Raw genomic sequence first — 23,362 nt, 5'->3', positions numbered from 1 at the left:
GCAGGACAAAAAAATTTGCATCTCTTGTACCTCAGCATTCAAAAGAAACTGTTTGAAGTAAAAAGCATGACAGGGTAGACCTGCAGGAGCTCCAGGACATGACTCCCCCTCCCCTTTCTTTTTATATTATTTACAATTGAATCTTCAAGCAAATGTTAAGCACACTTTACAATACTTTGACTTCAAAGATTGCAAGAAATTCTTGACTTTGTTAACTTTTAACAAAAATAGAGTAAATGCACCTTCAAGCAACATTCCCACACTTATCAAAACACCCCCTTAATTAACAGGCACTTTAAAGAGTACATATCAAAACTGAAAAATCCCAGTGTGATCTTCATTATTCTCCTATAGTAAAAAAAATCTTTACACTTTTATTATGTAAATCTATGCTGCTTCAAGCCTTCCACTTGCAGCCTGGAGCAGCCTGGCCAAACCAGCAAGTCTTTTGGATCCAAAATGAGCGCTCTTTACTTATTCCAAACAAAATTATATTTATGTAGGGAAATAAAATTATTTTTATTTTGTTTTCAATACTAGAGCCGGCATTTCCAAAATTATTATTATTATTACTTTTCATGTAAGGACTTAATTCAAGCCTTATAAACAAAGACACTTAGACATTAAACAAAGACTTCACATACAATCACACAAATCAAGAATGAAACTCAAGGTTTTAGAGATTAAACTATGGCCTGCTTGATCTTAAGTAGGGCTACCTTAATAGGAACGTAATAAGGATATATACTAAACAGAGATCTCTCTCAAAAAATCTCAAGACGGCCAGAGGACTCAAATAAATAAAATTAGAAACGAGAGTGGAGAAATAACAACTGACACAACAGAAAAAATCTCAAGACGGCCGTATGAGATTTCTGTTCAGCAACACCCAAATCAGGCCCTCCTTTTGCCCTCTTTTCAGGCAATGGAGCAGGAAAGAAAGAAAATGATCTAAAACATTAAAAAAAATTAGATAATAATAATTGAGAAAGGGAAGAGAGCATAGTAAAATAAGCCTCATACAATTGCTCTTGTGAAGTGAGTCTCTCATCTAGAATCATGGTGTCTCACCAGTCGTTCAGGGATCCACCGAGGAGCTTCAGCAGACCTAGGAAAAACACACACATATCCTCAGCCCCATAAGAGAACAGGGTCTGGCCCTTGCCAGATTCCTGTGACCGGGTCCCTCCATCGCACTTCAGGGAAGGCTTTCCTTGCAGGGTTCCAGAGTCTCTCTGCTGCTGAATGACCCTGTACATCAGTATTCAGAAAACTTAAAGTAAAAAGAGCATGACAAAGAAGATTTGCAGGAGTTTCCTAATATTTAAGTTGCTATTTGGCTCCTAACTCTGAACACACCTCACAACACACTAACCAAATCAGTAAGTCTTAAGGATCTACATTCTATTCTATTTAAATTTAAATGAGCGCTCCTTACAAGTTCTAAAAACATTTTATTTTTCTAAATATTAGAGTCAGCATTTCCAATTTTTGCATGCAAAAAAACCTTAATTCAGGCCTTAAAAACAGACACATTTTAGACAACATTAAACAAAGACTAAACAGAAACAAGAATTAGACGAACCAGACAAACCAGAGAGAAACCCGGGATTTCAGAGCATATCCAGATTAGAAAGATGCCTGCCTGATTTTAGGGCATTTTTTGACAGAGGGACTGAAGGATGTGACTAAACAAAATCTCCCCGAGAAAATTTGCTCTCGGCAGCTGCTGAAATATTTTCTATAGTCAGATCCAACACAGGTCCCCTACCTCAATTTCCAGGCAAAGAATAAGAAAGAAACAAAATGATAGTTCAGAAGATTGTAGTTACAACATTAAAGAAAATCAGACCATGACAGGAAAAGCTGTAATTTTCCTAATACCTGAATCTCCTCAAATTCTATAGTTGTTATAACCGGCGGCTCAGGTTGACTATGCTGAGATTTCTCCCTACCTCAATAGCCCCTTCATGAAAGTCCAACTTCCACAGCCAATAATCACCCCCGGAGAGACAAGCACAAGCACTCGCCTTCCAGTCATTTGGGGGAAGAGCTTTTGCACTAATAGTATCTAATAAACCAAGTGAAAAAGGGGCAGTAGGCCCATACTGAACACAAGCAAGTTTAAGCTCTTTCAGAGTTCTAAAGGGTACAGGTTCATGTTCTCGCACTAGTCTCCCTGTATCATCCTGTCTTTCTACAACAGGAAAATGGGTAAAGCCATCATTTATTGTTTCCCCTACATTTTGAGCCTGGTCTATAGATTGTTGGAGGGGGGATTTCTCAGATTTTGAGCTATAGACTCTGGAATCAGCCCTATAAGGGAGTGGAGGAGCAGAGGGTTGAATGTAGGAAGAAGCTGAGGGCAGCGGAGGCCCTGCGGCTAAGGCAGCCATAGACACGGATTTTTCATCCCCCGTCATCCTCAGACTCCAAGTTATCCTCGTTTTCACATCCCTCTATTTCCAGCTCTCCCTGATACTCTTCAGACAATGATTTGTCTTCATACGGAAACATTTTTACAAAAAGGTCCCTTATTTTTTACCCTACCTGTCCCATATTCTTTTACTCCCAACTACACTTTCCCCAAAAACTTTCTTTACTCACTGTGCGCACTTCACTTTGGGGAGTTCGTCACCTTCCTTCAGTTTTAGTTTCCTCGTACTCATACTCAAGTCATCTGTTTGGGCTCCACTTGCCACGCTGTCCTAATAACGGTGCGGAATTAAGGAAACACACTCGTCAAAACAAAAACGATGGGACCGGGAGGACTCTTCAAACTGCCTGGCAGTTCTGAGTGCCTCATAGCCCAGTTCGCTTTATTATATAGCCATATGCAAATCAAGGACCCTGATACAAAGTTGCACATCAAAGGCTAAGACAGGAACTCTCCCAAGGCAAAAACAGGATACATTAGTGAAATTTACAAACATCTGAAACAAAGAGAGGAAGGGCATGTATATTGCTTTCAGCAACCCAAGGAAGCAAGTGGAGTGGGTGCAAATACTCGGCATCAAAGCCAAATATGGAGATGGAGGGGGGAGAACTTAGCCTTTTGCTAAGCCTCGAATCTATAATAGTTTTTTGCCATTTATGGTCCACAACATGTGTGTGTGTACACACATGCATACAAATGCATGCATTTACACACACATATATATAGAACTAACCTATATTCATATGACCAATTATAGTTTATAAAGTGCTCCATAAATATGGTATATTCCAAGTCACAAAGAGCAAGATTGTTTCTGCAACTTGCCGTGGCCAAATCTCCCTCAGGATTTGAGGGACTACATTTCTCACCACAAATAGGTTTTATAGAAATACAAGCAGACTGTGGCCAGCCCCTTTCATAAGCCATTTAAGAATGAATCCTCAGGTCCAGCAGAAGTGACAAGCTGGTGGAGGAATGGCCCCCAGTGTCAGGAGTGCCTTCCCAGGGCCCATCACTAGTATGGCCTAGGAGCACCACAGCCAGCCCTGCTCACCTCCTGGGGCAGGTGGGAGGAGGGGGCAGTGATTCAGACCTGGGCAAAGTCCAAGGTGGTAAACTGTGTGAGCTGTCAACATGGCCTTGATGACCATCCCCTGAAATACTTGTGGCAGCAAAGAAGGCCAGCAGGCTACCTCCTCCTCAACCACTACTGATGTCCAGAAGCCACTCCTTGGGTTTGCACCTGGGATCCCATGTTTACCTTTCAGGAAATGGAACCTGGCCTGGGACAAAATACTCACCGCTGGCTCCTACCCTATCCACCAAAAGCACTACGGGACAGGTTACCTGGAGGATCAGAGTGGCCTTCAAACCTTTAGAACCACCTTTTTATAAAGTTACTCTCTCCGTAGCTAGGGACATAACCTAAGACAAACCTTTCTGAAGTATATTTATGGACAACTGCCAGAAAATTCTGAGCTTGGTGCACCGTCTGTGCGCGCGTGCCAACTGTGCAGCCACGGATCCACAGACCTTCCCCCAAACTGGGGCAACGGCTTGGTTCCAGGGCCAGCTCTATTGTGGCCCCCCAGCACAGGGGCTGGAGGTGAGAGCAGAGAGAGAGAGAAGAGATAGAAATATACAGAGAAAGAGGGAGAGAGATAAAAGAAGAAAGAAATATAAAGAGAAGATTACAAATCTAATATATATGTAGTAAAGAGGAGAGACACGGGCGGTAAAAATACAGGGATGAGGTAGAAATGTAAAGAAAAGGTAACTGAGAAAAGGTAGTGAGTCTAGAGAGGAGTTCAGAGAAGCGATGGAAATAAGAGATAGAGAGAAACGGACAGAGAAAGGGGAGGTAGAGATGAAGAGATCCAAGGTGACGCTGCGCGTAGGAGCAGCCGTGTCCCTTGGAGGGACTCAGCCCAGCGGACGTCTAGAAGGATGGTCGAGGCCGGAATACGCGGGCATCCCTTCTCAAGCGTCCCAAAGCTCTCTGCATTGCCCTGCGCTTCCCGCAGGCGGCGCTCTGGCGCCGAAGCCTGGGCACACTTGCCGTTTCTGGGTCCCTCTGAGTTCCGGGGTATGAGCCTAGCGCAGCGCAGCTGTGCAGCCGCCGGGCCACAGCGCCCGGGGAGGTGCGGCGCCGGTGCAGGAGTCCGTGTCGCCCCCGCCCCGCGCCGCCACCAACATCGCCCCGCGCCGGGAAGGAGCAGAAGGCGCCGGGTACCTGTGAACCCAGACCGCCGCAGAGGGAGGCACCGGCTCCACACGAGCGCGCGGAGAGGAGTCGGCACAAAAGCGCTCGCTGCATAATGGCTTCGCTCTCCGCTCGGCGCGCCGCTCCCCTGCAGCCCGGCCCCGGCGCACATCTGCACTCACATCTAGGCAGCGAGGGACGGTGGTCCACCGGGATCTAGATCTGCACCCGGCTTTGAGTCAGTTCCAGGGGCATCTTCACGGCCTAGCCTCGGTGGCTCTCCCTTTGCGAAGAATTCAGACTTAGGGAAGAAAGCGGCGTAGGCATGCCCCCCCCCCCCCCCCAAGGCAAAGACAGGGTTTGTGCGCGGGAGCGCGGTCGGGTAGCTCTCCCTAGAGCTGCGTTTTGGAAACGTGCTTTGTGCTAAATGACGAATGCTCTCCCCGGGGCTCAGGCACCGCTAGCGCTTCGGGACGGGCGTAATCCTGGGGCTGCTCATGTAACTTCCGCAGGGCCGGGTTTCTGGTCCACTTGGGAACTCGCCGGGATGCTCGGAGACCTGTGCCAGCTCCAGTCCTCTCTAGCTCTGCTGGGATACCCGGTGCTCCGCCTGGGCTTTTAAGGCCGTCTGACATTGACGCAGACGTAAACCTTTGGGCGGGGACACATTCTTCCGATTCCAGCCCTCTGCCCCCCCTTCCCGTGGGGAGCGGGCGGTGAGGGGCGGTAAGCAAGCCGGGAGGCAGCCTACTGGTGCCCCCTTCAGGCCAGCGTCGGTAGTGGTACCTGCTTCTGCAGATAACACGCTAGAGCTAGACCTAGCCTTGTCCAGTCGTGTATTCTATGAGCCTCCTCCTATCATCCCCTAAAGACCACCGGCACGGCTTCCCAGAATAGTCACCTCAACTGCCCTGGGAGGAAAGGAGTGGCGCCGTCCAGTGGCCCACGGACCCGCGCAGCCGAATCACCTGGGATGCTGGTTAAAATGCATCGTACTGATGGCCTCTCTGGGAGTGGGACCCCAATACTCTGCATTCTTAACACAATGTGCGTCAGTCAGGCACAGTCAAGTTGAAGACTCGGGCTTAGCGTTAAAGGTGGGAGAGAGGGAAGCCTGAGGGAGGATGCTGAGAGCGCCTGTGGGGCAGAGTTTACCAGAGCTGCTCCCTGACAATATTGTGTTACCCACCACGACCCCACTGCCACCCCTGAGAAGGCGGTGTCCCCTGCTTCTTTCCTCCCCGCCCACTTTCCTGAAACCCATAGAATCCTTGACTTGTCCTTAACACTGCTCTCCCAACACCCAGTCCCAAGATCTAGAAGCCAGTCCCGTCTTGGGGCGCGCGCCGGGGGGAGGTGGGGGAGACAGGAGAGCCCAGAGGCGGGACCCAAACGGACTCGAGGCCTGAGGATCTTGGTTTTCACTGTAACCATTTACAGTATTTCCAACATGCCTTTATCTCCCCTAGTAGAAGCGAAAATAAACTAGATCCTATTGCAACATGGAATTGGTTACCCGAGTATAAACCCCAGAATTAACTATTGGGAAGTGGCTGCACCTTGATTATGCAAAACTCTAAAATTTATGACATTTGTCCGGCACAATTCTACTGCATCTCTTCTTCGCCAGTTTTTTTTTTGGTGTGTGTGTGTGTGTGTGTGTGTGTGTGTGTGTGTGTGTGTGTTTGTATTGTGTCCTTTCTGCCACCCCGGTGATCGCAATTTTGTACCAGCCATCGACATACGACAGTTGTTTAGTTAGGCCAGTGGCTGCTTGTGAAGTTCTGGGGGGCCTTTAGCGTATCCTGCCACAAACAGGATGGCATTACATGGATGTGCACTATGAATCAGCACAGAAACTCAGCCCTACCTTGTATAGGTGCATACATAACGCTGAGGTTGGGCTGTGATTGCAAGAAAGTAGGTGGTGCTACCTGAAACCCACCCAGCAGTGGAATAGGGTGAACAGAGGCTGCCATAGGTAGCTCATGTCCAGCGTGGCTTGGATGGGACCGACCCTGCTCCCCTGCGACCGGCACAGCTGTGTCCAGCACACCTGTCCAGCCCCGCTGCACTGGGGCTTCCCCTTTCCTCTGCACTCCAGCCTGCCCAGGGGACTGGAGCATCAAATGACTCCCACTGGGCTGGGGCCCTCAAACTCCCCGCCTTCTCCTCTTAACGCCCAGCCCTCCCCGGAGTCCCTGCTGTCCCTCTCATAGCATTCTGACTGCTTGGCAACTGTTGAGAAACCTAAGTGCATTGCATTGGACACGTGTTTCTGCAACGGGAGCAAATGCCAGACATGACACCCTATAACACCTCAAAAGAGTCCACTCTACCCTTGAAGTAGAATGCACTGATCCAGAGAGAAAAGCATTCGCGAGCCAGAGCCCGAGCCTCCGGGAATAGTTGCTGCCCAGGTTTCCCTGGAGACACGAAGGGGCTGTGTCTGTGACAGCGGCAGCACCCCTAGCTACCTGCACACTTGCCTCCCTGGGAAGACCCAGTGTACCTGCATGCCTGCTCCTTTACCACTGGATTGTTCTACATACACTTATGAACAGGGCAAAGGGACGAGGCTGCATTCTTCCAGCCTTTAAGTTTGAAAACAGATGTAGTGTGTTTCAGCTTAGGGGGCGAGAGGTCTGAAACTTCGGAGGCACATCTTGAACCTGACTTAATATCGTGTCTATCCAGGATCCAGCTCTGACGACGAAGCAGGAGGCATAATTCAGAGATACCAGCTTAAACATTCGCATTCGCCACAAAGAGCCTGCGCTTTCCCTGCCTCTGTGTCAGTAACCCCTTAGGCGACCATTGCTGCTGAGCAAAGAGTGAGGTCTTCCTCATCACTTCCTACACCTGAGGAGGAGCAGGCAAACGGAAGTTCACTTAATCCCCCTCCCACTTCTGACACCTAATGGCAAACAAACGGAATGTGTGGGGGGTAGGGATGAATTGACATTTTAAAATAACTATAAGAATAAAGAGGACAGCTAGAATTGGTGTTTCATGTGCAGCCCCCAAGAAAATTAGGGTAGGCCCTATGGGAGATAAAATTACTTCACTGCAAAACCGTTTTCTTTGTAAACCGAACAGCACCTGAATGTCCGTGTTCAGAGTTTATGGTTTACTGTGTAACTCTTTGCCTAATTCTGCTAATGGCTTTATCTTCACCCAACTGCTTAAGGCTTTTTATCAACTTTCTGCTTCCCAACAGAAAGTGAGTGATCAGACACTCACTCCTTCAGAAAAGGCTACAGAGAGTGTAAAATTTTCTCTAATACAAAGATATTTTAAAAGAAAGGACAGCTCCAAGTAGTACCAGGGAGGCTGTGATCCATGGCACTATTAAAGCTAGGTAATCCAGTCATGTTTTAAGTGAGTAAAGGGAAATTTAGAGATGAGAGGAGTTCCAGGAACTAGGTCAAAGGTCAAGAAACACAGCCAGTTAGGAACTTTTCCCCCTTACTCGACACAGCAAGTTTCCCCAAAGGGCTCATGATGAACACAGCCTAACCCTAGGGGGTGCTCAGTGGGGTCCACACTGAGGGGGGAGACCACACTGATTCAGCACAACTCACCCAGAGTGATTGAGCTGTTTGGCAGGAAAGCACAGAGAGAGAGCTTCTTGTGCAGTGAGCAGTGCCTGGTGGAGGCGCTTACAGAGAATTCTTTACCTAGGTCTAGAGGCACAGAACGGATGGTGGAAGTGGTTTCTCTCCTGGACCTCTCTCTGCCCAGTTTCCTCTGCTGACCAATTCCTAACCCTTACCCCTACTCCCTGATGCTGCCATAATAACAACAGAAAGCAGCCCCATTAACATGATTCTGTGCCAGCTAGCCAGATTGAAACAGTTAAACCATGCTAGTACCCACCTCCCCAGGGACAGAGTAGGAGAAGGAACAAGCTGTGGCAGGCTGTGAGCAATCAGAGTTGCTAATTAGACACAAAGCGTCATGATTTGCTCTCATGAACCATCCTAAGTCAAAGAGAGTGCAGTGAGACACCAAATAAAAGACCAAAATAAACCCTCACCTCACCACCCATCCAAAGACAGGAGAGAGCAACTTTTTATTTATTTATTTATTTATTTATTTATTTATTTATTTATTTATTTATTTTCATTTTTCTGAAGCTGGAAACGGGGAGAGACAGTCAGGCAGACTCCCGCATGCGCCCGGCCGGGATCCACCTGGCACGCCCACCATGGGGTGACGCTCTGCCCACCAGGGGGCGATGCTCTGCCCATCCTCGGCGTCGCCATGTTGCGACCAGAGCCACTCTAGCGCCTGAGGCAGAGGCCACAGAGCCATCCCCAGCGTCCGGGCCATCTTTGCTCCAATGGAGCCTCGGCTGCGGGAGGGGAAGAGAGAGACAGAGAGGAAAGCGCGGCGGAGGGGTGGAGAAGCAAATGGGCGCTTCTCCTGTGTGCCCTGGCCGGGAATCGAACCCGAGTCCTCCGCATGCTAGGCCGACGCTCTACTGCTGAGCCAACCGGCCAGGGCGAGCAACTTTTTAAAAAATGTCTCTTGGCCCTGGCTGGCTAGCTCAGCAGTAGAGCATCGGATGGTAGAGTGTTGGCCAGTCATGTGGAAGTCCCGAGCTCAATTCCCAGCCAGGGCACACAGGAAAAGCGCCCATCTGCTTCTCCACCCCTCCCCCTCTCCTTCCTCTCTACCTCTTGTCCCCTCCCACAGCCAAGGCTACATTGGGGCAAAGTTGGCCCCAGGGGCTGATGATGGCTCCAACCCCTCTGCCTCAGGCACTAGAATAGCTCTGGTTGCAACAAGGCAATGCCCCAGATGGGCAGAACATCGCCCCCTGGTGGGCATACCCTGTGGATCTCAGTTGGGGGTATGGGGGAGTCTGTTGCTGCCTCTCCACTTCTCACTTCAGAAAAAATACAAAAAAAAAGTTTATCTGTTATACATGAATGGGAATACAGCACAGACACAGACATCCACACAATGTCACAAGGGCAGATTGAAAACCTGATTCAAAACCTGCACAATGAGCTCTATAGCAGCTTTGTTCATAATCGCCAAAATGTGAAAGCAACCAAGATGCCCTTCAGTAGGTGAAAAGATAAACTGTGGTCCATTCAGACAATGAAATAGTATTCAGTGCTAAAAAGAAATGAGCCATCAAGTCATGGGAAGACATGGAGGAACCTTAAATGCATATTACTAAGTGAAAGAACCCAATCTGAAAAGGTTTCATACTGTATGATTCCAACCCTCAGACATTTTGGAAAAGGCAAAACTATGGAGACAGTATAAAGATCAGTGATCACCAGGGATTAGAGAGGAAGGAGGGGTGAATGAGTGGAACATAGAGGAGTTTTAGGGCAGTGAAGCTACTCTATATGATACTATAATGGTGGATAGATGTCATTATGCATTTGTCCAAATCCACAGAATGCATAACACCAAGAGTCACCCTAATGTGAACTATACCTCTGGGTGATGATGATGTTCTAGTGTAGGTTCATCCTTAAAAAAAATGGGGGAGGGCGTTGTGTGGAGGGGGGCAAAGGGGATGTTGAGGGGAACACAGGGGAGGGGGTATGCATTCGGGGGACACTAGAATCTATGTAAATACAATACATTTAAATAAAAGAATTTTTTAAAAAAGAAATAAAGCACTGCAAAAAAAATGTATTCTTAAAAATAATGATGTTGATTTTGGGGGTGGCCGTGCATTGACCAGGCATGGGCTCTTCGTTTTTGCTCTAAAAAATAAAGCTGTTCTGTGCTGAGCTTCACACTGAGTATCACAAAGAAACAGCTTGGAGGCCCAAGAGCTTGTAATTTAAATACAGATTGGGGAGACCCTGGCTGGGTAGCTCAGTTGGTTAGAGCATCATCCCATTATGTCAAAATTGCAGGTTCAATCCCTAGTCAGGGCACATACAAAAATCAACAAATGGCCCTGGCTGATTAGCTCAGTGGTAGAACATCGGCCCGGTGTGTGGATGTCATGGGTTCAATTCCAGGTCAGCGAAAACAGATGAAGTGATCATCTGCTTCTCCACCCCTCCCCCTTCTCTCTCTCACTTTTTCTCTCTCTCCCTCTTATAGTCATGGCTCAGATGGTTTCAGCAAAGTTGGCCCTGGGTGCTGAGGATGGCTCCACGGCCTCACCTCAGGGGCTAAAGTAGCTCAATTGCCAAGGAACAGTGGCCCCAGATGGGCAGAACATCGCCAGGTAGATCCTGGTCGGGCACATGTCGGAGTCTGTCTTTTTGCCTCCCAGCCTCCCATTTAATAATAATAATAATAAAATGCTGATTCAATTTCATCTCATAAAACTTAGTTCTTTTTAAATTGGCTCTACTGTAATAGGTGACTGTGCCTTTTCTGCATCATAAGGGAGAAAGTTCTCCAGATATGACTGCTGAAACGTAAAGGTCTGTGAATCTTTGAGAGGCTAGCTTTTTGTTTTGTATAAGTAGGGCTTTTCATTGCAGAGTCATTTCAAAGTGTTTAGTTCTTAATCTTTGTACTAGTTTCTTAAGATTGGTTTTATTCCCACATTTTAACCAAATACTGAATAATTTATAGATTGTCATTGAAACCATTGAATGAAAACTTTTTATTTGGGCATTGGTGTTGGGAGGAACACTGAGCATTCTAGTTGGAAAGTAACTTAATTGCAAGACACTTGAAGGGATACCAGGCTGGTTGAATATCTTGTGTTATTTCTTGCAGAGGCCGATATAATGGCAGGCGCACCAGGCGTGTGCCCTGGGTCCTACATCTGAAAGGCCTTGCCGAATCCCAACCTTACACTTTTTTCTAATGATACCATGTTTGGTTTTATATGTGCAATTTTAACATTAATAGTACATAATATTTTTAATTTACTTAAAATTATGGTTAACATTTATTTTTATTTTTCCTGTCTCTCTCTCTCTCTCTCTCTCTCTCTCTCTCTCTCTCTCTTTTTTTTCTGTATATTTCTGAAGCAGGAAACGGGGAGAGACAGTCAGACAGACTCCCGCATGTGGCATGTGCCCGACCGGGATCCACCCGGCACGCCCACCAGGGGGCGACGCTCTGCCGACCAGGGGGCGATGCTCTGCCCCTCTGGGGCGTCGCTCTGTTGCGACCAGAGCCACTCTAGCGCCTTGGGCAGAGGCCGAGGAGCCATCCCCAGCGCACGGGCTGTCTTTGCTCCAATGGAGCCTCGGCTGCGGGAGGGGAAGAGAGACAGAGAGGAAGGAGACGGGGAGAGGTGGAGAAGCAGATGGGCGCTTCTCCTGTGTGCCCTGGCCGGGAATCGAACCTGGGACTTCTGCATGCCAGGCCGACACTCTACCACTGAGCCAACTGGCCAGGGCCCCTGTCTCTCTTTTTTTAAGAGGCCCAATATTTTCTTCAGTGCCCAAGGCCTCAACCGACTTTAATCCATCTCTGATTCCTTGGCTTATTAGCTATATGATCCGAGGCAACTAAGTTAATATTTCTGTGTCTCAGCTTCATTACCTCTAAAGAAACAAGGTAGGAGTGTGTAGGTGAGAGGGAGAAAGAGAGAAAGAGACATATGAAAAGACACTATGAAATTCAAAACTGAATTCATAATTCTGACTATGACCACATCTTACTTGACTTATAGCCCCTGGTACACCGGCTCACAGTGAATACTTGTTGAACATACAAAGAAATGAGAGACCTTGACCTTTAGTTCCATGTGTTCTCTTCAAGTCAGCAGAGATAAAGAACAATTAGATGGATATGAAATTCTTGGTTGATCTGCCCCCATTTACGGGCAGACTTTTCTTACTGGCCCAATATGGATTTATCCCGAGCCTGCATTTGGCATATTCTTGCCTTACCTCACATTTCTATCCTCTATCATAGTTCCTTACTTTTATTCAAATATGTGTACATTACCCCAACCTGGTCTTTTTTTTAAATAAATGTTTTTTAAGTTATAATTTTTTTTTAAGATTTTATGTATTGATTTTAGCAAAAGAGGACAAAAGAGAGAGACAGGAACATCAATCTGTTTCTGTATGTGCCCTAACTGGAGAGTGAAATGACAACCTCAGTGCTTTGGGACAATGCTCCAACCAACTAACCTATCCAGCCAAGGCTGGTCTTTTTCTTTCTCTCTTTCCTTTTTAATTTTATTTATTGATTTTAGAGAGAGTGGATGGGAAAGAGAGAGAGAGAGAAACATCAATTTATTGTTCCACTTAGTCATTCATTGGTTGATTCTTTTTCTATTATTATTATTATTATTATTAAGTGAAAGGTGGGGAGGCAGAGACAGACTCCCTCATGAACTCTGACTGGGATCCCCCCAACAAGCCCCCTACCAGGTGCGGCTCATGCTCTACTGCTGAACCAACCAGCCGGGGCCTGAATCAGCCTTTAAAATTGAAAAAAAAAAAAGATGTGGAGGAGCTCTTGGATTTTTTGTGTACTTGAAAGGTTGTAAGATGTCCTCATTTATTAGTAAAGGGAAAGAAGAAAAAGAAGAAATACTCCTGCATCTCCAATATCATTCAAACTGTTAGATAAATCTCAACTTTATATTGTTAATAACACATTCTCACAAAACACAGGCCTCCCCAGGTTTTCCACAGCCTGCCATGTCCGTGAGCTCCGGGGCGGTGCAGTCCATAGGAGCCACACTCCTGGCTGACGATTTCCTAGGAGAAAGGAAGCAGGGGAAACTAATATCAATGAGCAGTAGAACGGATGATCTGCCAAATCAGGAGGGGACCTTCTTCACCTTCACTGCTGTGTCTACCCTGAGTGTGGGTTTGACCGCTACACCAGAGTGGCTTTGCCCAAGATAAAATGGGGACAGTGCCTACCTATAAAATAGGGGTTTCCTGTGAAAACCACATAGCACAGAACCTGGCATGTAGTATGCTCACTATTTGGTAGCCAGGAGTTCTATGCAAATCAAGACTTCAGATTTCTATAGAACTACTTACTGTCTCTCCCTGAACTCAAACCAGGTAGTGGCATCTAAGCTAGAAAACAGAAGTTTTCCCTGATTCCTGCTACTCTCCCACTCCATCCAACTCTGAAATCAATTACGTGCTTGGGAGTCTTCACTTCTTCCTGTATTAGTCAGGGTTCTCCAGGGAAACATATGTATATGTATATACGCTAAGAGGAGACTTATTATAATTAGCTCATGCAGTTACGGAGCTCAAGTGGTCCCACATCTGCTGTCGGCACCTGAAGACCCAAGAAAGTGGTGGTGTGTTGCAATCTGAGTCTGAAGGCCTGAGATGTAGGGGCTGCTGGTCTAAGTCCTGATCTGAGTCTGAGACCCAGAAGTTCTGATGCCCAAGGACAGGAGGAGATGGATGTCTCAGTGTAATGCTGGTGGTCGAGGCCAGGCTGGTTCACACTGAATTCGAGCAGGCAGTAGAGGAACTGCGGAGCCTGCAATTGTTGGGTTATTCTCGTTTATTAAAGGCTCCCAGAGATGGGTGAGCAAATAAGCAAAGAAAAAACGTTTTACACAGGTAAGGACAAGGGATCAGGAAAACTGCTCATCATGGTGGCCTCTGAGGGAATCAGGGAACCTCACCTCCCGGTGGCGTGGCGGGAAAACGATCTGGGAGGCGAGGGAAAGCACTCATAGCTTTTCTGGAGACACACGTGGCTTTCTGCCACATGCTCACACACTAATTGTGCAAAGTGCTTGCGGCAGGGAAACCCGCAAGCCAAGTGCAGCAGGGAAACCAGCGAGCAAACCTAACCACAACTGTTTTCCCCACACTCAGCTTAACCAGAGACAGCATACTCACTGCCTGTTTGTTCTATTCAGGCTTTCAACGGATAGGATCATGACCACCACCTTGGGGAAAACCATCTGCTTTTTCTTAGTCCACTGAATCAAGTGCTAATCTCTTTCAGAAATATCCTCACAGACACACCCAGAAATAATGTTTTACTGGCCAACATTTGGCCCTGTCAGGTTAACTCAAAAAATTTACTACCACATTTTCTAATAGCCACTCTCCAGTTTTCCTTCACAGCAGAACTTCAGTTTTTAGCTATCCATCTGAATGATATTTCTAGACTTGCAGGTTAGACATGGCTGAGTGGGTAAGGTAGGGTTAGAGAAGAAGGTTCATTCTATTATTATCCTTCTGACGCACTACCTACAGCACTAATAAGGCACCTTCATTTTATTCTTAGTGCTACTAGCCAGACAGACATTTCTTACACTGAGCCAAATGTATCTTCCTGTAATCAACCCTCCTGTGTCCTCTTCCAGCCCTCAAGCATTTGTAAACAACTAACAAGTTCCCATTAAAACATGCACAGCTCAGGCTAAGAAGCCCACTCCTGTACTTTAAAACAGCGTAAACACAGTTTTCCCACAGCACACAGCAAAGCCAACCAAAAGAGTGAATCTGCTTCATGATGTTAGAAGACTCGAGTTCTAGAGAGAAGTTCAGGCTGAGTGATCATTAAGCCTATGGTAAATACCAAAATGAGGCAAATAATCCAAATGACTAGCAGAAAGCAATTCTAATGAATTTATGGATAATGTAGGATTAGATTTTCAACTACTGAGAACTAGTAGTGTCTGAACTCCAAAGCTTGTTCACTGTGGTGGGGAACATGGACAAGACAGTACAGTGTGTAGAAGGGGCTTTGGGTTGGGAGCTAGGAGCCTGGACCCTACAATTGATCTTGTTTATACCAGGTAGAAGAACTTCCCTTTCTGGATCCTAGTTGCCTCATCAGCTGATAAGCCATCTAGATCAGTGGTCCCCAACCTTTTTTGGGCCACGGACTGGTTTAATGTCAGAAAATATTTTTATGGACCGGCCTTTAGAGTGGGACGGATAAATGTATCACGTGACCAAGACAAGTGTCAAGAGTGAGTCTTAGATGGATGTATCAGAGGGAATCTGTCATTTTAAAAAAATAGAACATCATTCAGACTTAAATATAAATAAAACAAAAATAATGTAAGTTATTTATTCTTTCTCTGCGGACCGGTACCAAATGGTCCATGGACCGGTACTGGTCCATGGCCCGGGGTTTGGGGGTCACTGATCTAGATGTTCTCTAAGCATCACGTCAACTTCTCCAATGATTCTATTGTCCTCAGTGAAATATTAGTATAAACTTGACAGTAATTACTAAACTAGAAGCGACTTAAAACAGCACTGCTTTTCATCTTTGTATCATCAGAGCCTTCTATAATGTCAGGCACATAGGAAGTATTCAATATATATTTGTTTGATGAAGAATGATTATATCTGCAATGAACCAGTATGGCTCACATCATGGGCTGGAAGTCCATACTGCTTCAGGGACCACAGGGTTCAGAGGGGACAGATAGTCACTCACTGTTATGATCAGTTGGTTCATCTGAAAAATGAGGATAATAGCTGCTCTACCTACTTCAGAAGGTGATAATAAGGGCCAAATTATTATTATTATTTTTTAAGTGAGAGGAGGGAGATAGAGAAACAGACTCCTATATGAGCCCTACCTGGGCTCATCTGGGGCAGCCGCTTGAGTACCGAGCTATCCTCAGTGCCTGTGGCTGACATGTTAGACCAACTGAGCTATCCTCAGCACCCAGAGCCATGCTCAAACCTACTGAGCCACTGAATGTGGGCAGAAAAGAGGGAGACAAGGAGGAGGGGAGCATATGGTCACTTCTGTTGTGTGCCCTGACTGGGATGTCCATACACTGGGCCAACACTCTATCCCCTGAGCCACCAGCCAGGGCCATAACGACTAACTTTGATATGAATAAAAGCACCTTTGGAAACACTTTGAAGCAATCAACAAATATATGAAAATTAGCATTTTGAATTGTCCAGGCCTTCCCCAAGTTGGGTAATTGAGATGTCCGAACACACATTCTCTCATCTTGACTGTTTTGGGATCTGGTCTCTATCCCTTCATTTCCTCAACAGATGGATGACCTCACCCCACTACACACACGGCGAAACTACTGAGGTGCCTGCCCCAGGACCTTGGTGAAAAAAGAAACTGACAACCGAACCACTATCTGCTGAGTGCAGGAAGTGCCCCACGGTGCTGCGCCGACTGAGCCCAGGGTTGAGGAAGTGGGGAACAGGCACTATGTTGCAAAGCCTGCTTACACAGTGTGGTGCATGCAAGGCTGTGGAGTGGTGCAACTCCGGGGTTGACACATCAAAACTGGCATTCTTTCCCTTCTCTGTTCCCCCTCATACTTCTTTCTTCTCCCATGGGAAAACAGTCTAGAATAGCGCCCAATCATGGAAAAATATTTGTTTTAGTTCAGGTTTTAGAAAGCATTGCTAACTAGATATGGAAAAACCTACCACAGCTCGGCTGTATTCATGCATAACATTCAAATTAGTGGGTGTTTTGTAATCACCAGTGTTAAGACCACACTGTGGTACTATGTTCAGTTCTGGGTGACACCTTTTAAGGGAATGCTAAAAACTCATATTCCTCACAAGAAAGAAAATCTAGATGCTCAAACCTTGTGGAAGCCATGCTCTGTGAGGAATAGCTAAAGAACTAGATGTGAGGACAAGATTATTAGATAAAATTATAACCACTTACAAATACAGACAAAAATGACTTGTGTTGTGTTGTTCCCATGAGCAGAAACCAAATTGCTTGCTAGAAGACACAAGGGAGGTAACTTTTCTAACTTTACTGTCCCGCAACAAACAACGATGAGATAGAAAAATAGCAACTGCCTCCCCCATTAGAATTCCCAGCAACAGCTACATGTGCAGTGGTCAAAAACTTTGTAAAGGTTCCCACAACAGCTGGCAATCAAACTAGTGGTCTCTGGCTAGCCCTGAAGATGGGGGACCTTGGGATTCTGTGGGGGCCTGATTGCCAGTCCCAACTCACCAACCTGATGACCCAGCTTACCAACTTTATGACTTTGAGCAGGACACTTCTCTACACATCAAGTCTGGAATGATCTCTGATCTCAACGGTCCTTTTCTGCTGTAAAGTTGTAAAGTCTAGATCTGAAAATTAAGTGAATCTGGATATAAAGCTGCTGGTCTTGTATTTAGTCACACATTTAATGAACTTGGGTGGACAAGGGGCTTGGAGCCATGAATTGGGTGAGACATTCCTTTGTGAAGCCCCTTAAAGTGCAACCTGCTGGCATTGCAATGTGAACTGTGCTACAGTTTCTTTCCATTCATATCTTGGGACACTTGGAGGTTATTATGATACCTCTCAGTCAAATCAAAACTCCAGGCCAGAAGTTTGACATCTATCCCAGTACTCCCTATCTAGGGATCACTGAAACCTCAGGGAGTCACAAAAGTGTGATCTGAAGCTTCACCTTCCAAAAAGAAATAGTTTTGTTTCAATATTTAATGTTTTAATTGGTGTAGGGAAAACAGCTGTGTTAGGTTTGCTCACCTGCACTTTGTATGATTAGTGCGTGAGCCACGTGTGCAAAGCCTGAGTAAGGCTACGGCTCTTTCACTGAGGGCGGATTTGGTGGATGGCTTGCCCACCACTGTGAGGGGCTGTTTTGCTGTTCATTCACCTGCTGCTGTGAGATGTGGTTTTCCCCTGCCTGTTTGCTTGCCTGCCATTGTGAGCCTCCAATATACAATATGGTCCAAACCTTTCTGGCTCCACAGTTTCTGTACCGACTGCCAATCCAATGTGAACCCGCCTGGCCTTGGCCACTGGCATTACATCTGGTGTAGTGGGCAGGATTTGGATCAAATCAGTATGATGCCACCAACATCCTTGAAGAGTGGCATAGAGGAATGGCTGTTGTTCTTGAGCATGTGGTTCCCTGTGGCTACCCTGCTGGGGGCAATGGGCTAGTAGTTTATTAAAACACTGAGAGAAGAAATTGAAAGCTCTGTGCCACCCAAGTTCTAGAACTCCAGTTTGCTCTAGAAGCTGAGCACTGGCACCAGCAGTTGTTAGAGACAGCTACAGGTTCAAGATCTCCAGATTCAGCTTCAGGTCAACAGCTGACAGCTGCCAAGAGCTGAAGCAGTTGCTGAAGAAAGTGGAGGTTTGGGCTGAAACTGCTGTCAGCAGACTCAAAGCTCAGCCAGTGGTCACACAGAAGGTAAAAACCCAGTAGCCAAAAGTGCCACAGGGGCAGGCATAAACCCTTCCACAATAGTTGAGCTCTCTGTAGTCTGGCCTACACCCAGACGAGTTGGTGGAATTAGGGGCGAAATTCAGGCAGAAACCCACCAAGTCCCTGGAAGCTTGGTTATTGCAGTTATGGGACATAGGGATGGATGGCATCTGGAACAGAGATGGAGAAATTAGACACCATTACCACACACTCCTCCTTGAGGCAGTGTCTCCAGAACTGCCATGACAACCATACCCTAATGAATGGGTAATGGCTGCCATTCGTGCTGTCTGGCAGAATGCTGGAGACTTGCTGGGGGTGGTGAGTCAGTGGCAGTCATATACTGAGCTGCAGCAGGTCCTCTGGGAACTAGCTCTAAAGAATGCTGCTTTCAACCGAAGGTCTTGTGGACCAGATGAAGAAGTGTTTATAGCTGGGATGAGGGACCTTATTCTCTGTAGCACCCCTTCAGCCTTTTTTGAGTTACTAGTGGCTGTCTTGAGCCCCTGTGTGGGGCAGCCCATCAATACTGTTACACAGATGGTGGCAGATTTGGGGGAGGTGGGGCAGCATGGTGACATAAGGCTGTGTGGGCTGCTGTTTCCCCAACCAGCAAGGGAAACAAGCCTGTAAAGTTTACACAAACACAGGTGTGCATAGATTTGATTATAACTGGAGCAGATAAAAAGTAATTTGATGTCAGGTCTCATAGTGTCCTGTTAGAGCTTTTGCAGCAGCTTAAGCCTGAACAGAGCTTCCAGCTGCTGAGAAGGCAGGGGAAGTAGGCAGCCCTGGCATTAGCCAAGAAAATGGCATTCAGTTACATGGCTCGCATTCAGGTTTCATGGTTACAAGATGACATAATGGAGACAGCTGATGGACAGGAGGATCCTCAAGACCCGTTGTTCCAGATTGAATAGCAGGAAAGCCAAGGGACCTGTCTAATGGGGACAGGTGGTGGCCAGAGGCCCCATGTCACATTAGCAATCCACTGGTCCCGTTCTAATGTGCAGCAGGTGTTGGCCTTATAAGATAATAGGTGTTTTTTGCTGCTGTTGTTGGTGGAAGTCCTGGGTTCGATTCCTGTTCAGGGCACACAGGAGAAGCAAACATCTACTTCTCTACCCCCCCCCCTCTCTGCTTTCTCTCTTTCTCTCTCTCTCTTTCTCCCCTTCACACAGCCATGGCTCAGTTGGAGCAAGTTGGTTCAGGGCTCTGAAAATGGCTCCATGGCCTTGCCTCAGGCTCTAAAATAGCTTGATTACCAAGTAACAGAGCAGCAGCCCCAGATATGCAGAGCATTGCCTGGTAGGGGGCTTGCTTGAAGGATCCCTGTCAGGGCACATGCAGGAGTCTGTCTCTCTGCCTCCCTGCCTCTCACTTAATTATATATATATCAATATATATATATATGACATTTAGCATTGTGAAGCAATTAAAAATTACCAATTGTAATACATAAAACCCAAATGTCAAAAAGTGCCAACAATAATTTTTCTTTTTCCTTTTTTAAAAATTTTTCTTAAGTGACATCTTAAAGCCATTCCAGTCACTTTATATACAGTGCTTTAAATCAAATGACTTTCTTTGTAGTTGCTTGTGTGAGAGACAGTATTTACACATACCCATGTGTTCCCCTATGGTTGGGACAGGATTATAGAAATAGTTCTGACCAGAGGACTAGGAGGGGAAGGACACATGACGCTCTCAGCCTCCGACTGTAATGTGCAGGTGTGGGTTCTCTGTTTTCTCTTTCCCATCAGCGGGGCTGGAAGCAAAGGACTCAAAGATGAGTTGCAAAACATAAGCATCTTAGGTCCCAGAATTGTAGGAATGCCACCAAAGCAATATGCCTGACTCAGAGTGGATTAAAATGTGATGGAGGAATAAATTTCTATTACGTTAACTCACTGAGAGAGCAGCTCGCCGCTGAGGTCTATTGCTTAACCTAACTAATACATCCCCTCCACTAACATATACGTAAACTCGTTTAATTTGGATTAATCTAGACCATATCCATATTAAATCAAATTTATATATTAATAATAAAAGGTTTATGAAGTGCTTGTTCAAAAGTGAAAACAATTTCAGGACCTAATTCCGACGTATGTTTGGAGGTTTTCCCACACCAACACACAGGGCACCTGGGAATTCCACTCAGTGCTGACACTACCTGCCCAGATACAGAGTCTGATTCTGCAGGCAAAAGGGACAGCCCCACAAGATCGCCCTCCACTTCAGAGGCCACTGTAAACCCAGGTTGTCACCTGTGCTTCTAACCTACGGGCTAGAAGTCAGAAGTCTTCATAACCCCCTCCTCAGGTTTGATTAATATGCAGAAATGGCTCACAGAACCCGAGAAAACCTGTTTACTCATTAGATCATGAAAGGTATTTATTATAAAGAGTATTAAGAGATGTAACAGTCAGGTGAAGAAATGCGTAGGGTGAGGTCCCAAATGAAGGAGTTTCTTTTTCCTCATGGCACTTGGGGTTGCTGAACCCACCTCTGCAGCTGCCCAGAGTCTTCCTTAGGGCTAGGGTAGAACTCATAGTGTTTCTATGAGGGAGCTCCACTGAGTCAGCCAACATTTTTTTGTACTTTTAAATTGTTTCCCACACCTGGCAGAATAAGTAAGGTAGGTTTGAAATCTTTTTTTTGTGTGTGAGTTAGAATTGGAGAAAATGATGCTTTTCATTTTCTGTAGGTTTGCAGAAACATGCTTAAACTCATTATACTTGTCTGCATCAGGTGTAGAGCAAAAATCGATTACAATAGTGCTCAGTTTCTGCTTTTCCTTAAACTTTTTAATTCCCAGAAAACTGTATTGAGGAACATATGCCAAGGTGTTTGATTTTGATTTCTTTTTTCCTCCAATCACATAAGGTATTGTGATTTGTATGAGGACCCTTATAACTCTTAGGCATTGATTTAGGCTTTGTCTGAATAACTTAAAGGCATAATTGAAAATGGAAATTTTAATTTCACTGGCATACATTTGTAAAACTTAATAAAGTTAAAACATCAAATTTTATAATAGACTGAATTTAGTAAACTAAGGTTAAAATTTTATTTTTTTCTCTTTTTTTTGTGGGGGTGATGTTTTACATGCACTTAAGTATTCATCGAAGAGTCACCCCAGTAGTGGTGATCACAGACATGAGAAGATGCCAGACGTTGCAGATCCTTCACCACCAAATAAGATGTGTGGAGATCTGATAGTCCTGAGAACAAATACAGTGACAGCACAGGTCACAGCAAGGCCAAAAACGTGCATATTCACTCACAGTTAGAGAGAGGGATGGTGTTGAGTAGCTTTTTTGTTGAAACTTTCACATATATTTAACAGACTCTATGTAAAACAACAGGTGGCAATAACGCTTCTAGCCTGTGAACATTGCCATATGGTTATGTTATAAAAATCTTTTATTTTTGTTTATTTAACTCCTGACAAGTTACTGTAGAAATAAGATCCTGACCCAAAGTATCTAAAAATAAACTCCAGCATCTGATAATAAGAGAATGCACTTAAGAACATAGTCTACCAAATGCTTTATGAATGGTGAGAGAAATGCAACACATTTTCCCAAGAAAGAAACTTTCACCTTTTCAAGTTAAGGTTTATTTTATTTGGCTTAGTTAATTTTGAGATCCTTGTTGCTGCTTGAATCTTATTTTCTAAGGACCTCAAATTGTTTCCTAATGATAAATTTTTATTTTAAACCAGTAGATATTTGGAGACAGTTCACAGGTTAAAAAAACCATTAGTGAGTCTGAAAATTTGGGGTTTTGTTGTAAACATTTAAAATATTATTTTGCATATTTTCCTGATGTTATTAATGTGTCTTCTATACTGTGTTCATTCAAATATTTAACTTTTTAAAAGTTAGCCTTCTTTCTTTTAAAGAATGCCAGTAACGTTCAGTTATTACCTTGTCTCCAGCTCTCTGTTGTAGGAGGTTGAGGAGAAGTAAAATAAACTCAACTGTTTTCAGACTTAATTTTCCTAAATTTACAAAACCAGATTTTATGTTTAAAGCATGCATTAAGAAACAAACCAGTTTCATTAAGAAAATGAAGATATCTGTATTTTCTCCCACTATAAGATCTTATATCTTAATCGATATGTTTGAGATAATTATACAATATTGATAAGTTTTTAAGGAAACTCAATAGAGTACCATGTGGCTCTCTGCCTCTGATTGTCAACTAGCTTCTAATACTTTGCTTACTTTTAAAAAATACTCTGCATCTTCTGGTTCTCTTTTTGTTGTTGTTCTCTAGGATATAAATCAGTTTTACTCAGTGTGGTCAAATATTAAGAAGCATTGGTCTTCTCTGTGCACAGTTACTTGGTTGAGGAAAGTAATAGATTTCATTGATATGTAATAGGAAGTATAGTTCTCTGTTGACCATAGCTATCTATAGCTTTGTGCTACTTATGCAGATAAACCATATTTTTGTTTGTGAGTAGCAAAAGGTGGGTTTTGGTTATTAAAATATTAGAAGTTCTTTTATGGCAAAATTACTTAAATTATTAGTCTCTTCAGTTTTGCAGATAAATTTTCCATAGTGTTTTCTATAGTCTGAGATGCTACTATTATCAGTCACTCTTCTGTAGTGGTTTTCATTTAACATTTTAGCT

This window comes from Saccopteryx leptura, chromosome 5, assembly GCF_036850995.1.
Source record: "Saccopteryx leptura isolate mSacLep1 chromosome 5, mSacLep1_pri_phased_curated, whole genome shotgun sequence".
NCBI lineage: Eukaryota > Metazoa > Chordata > Mammalia > Chiroptera > Emballonuridae > Saccopteryx > Saccopteryx leptura.
Note: the sequence above shows the minus strand (reverse complement) of the source record.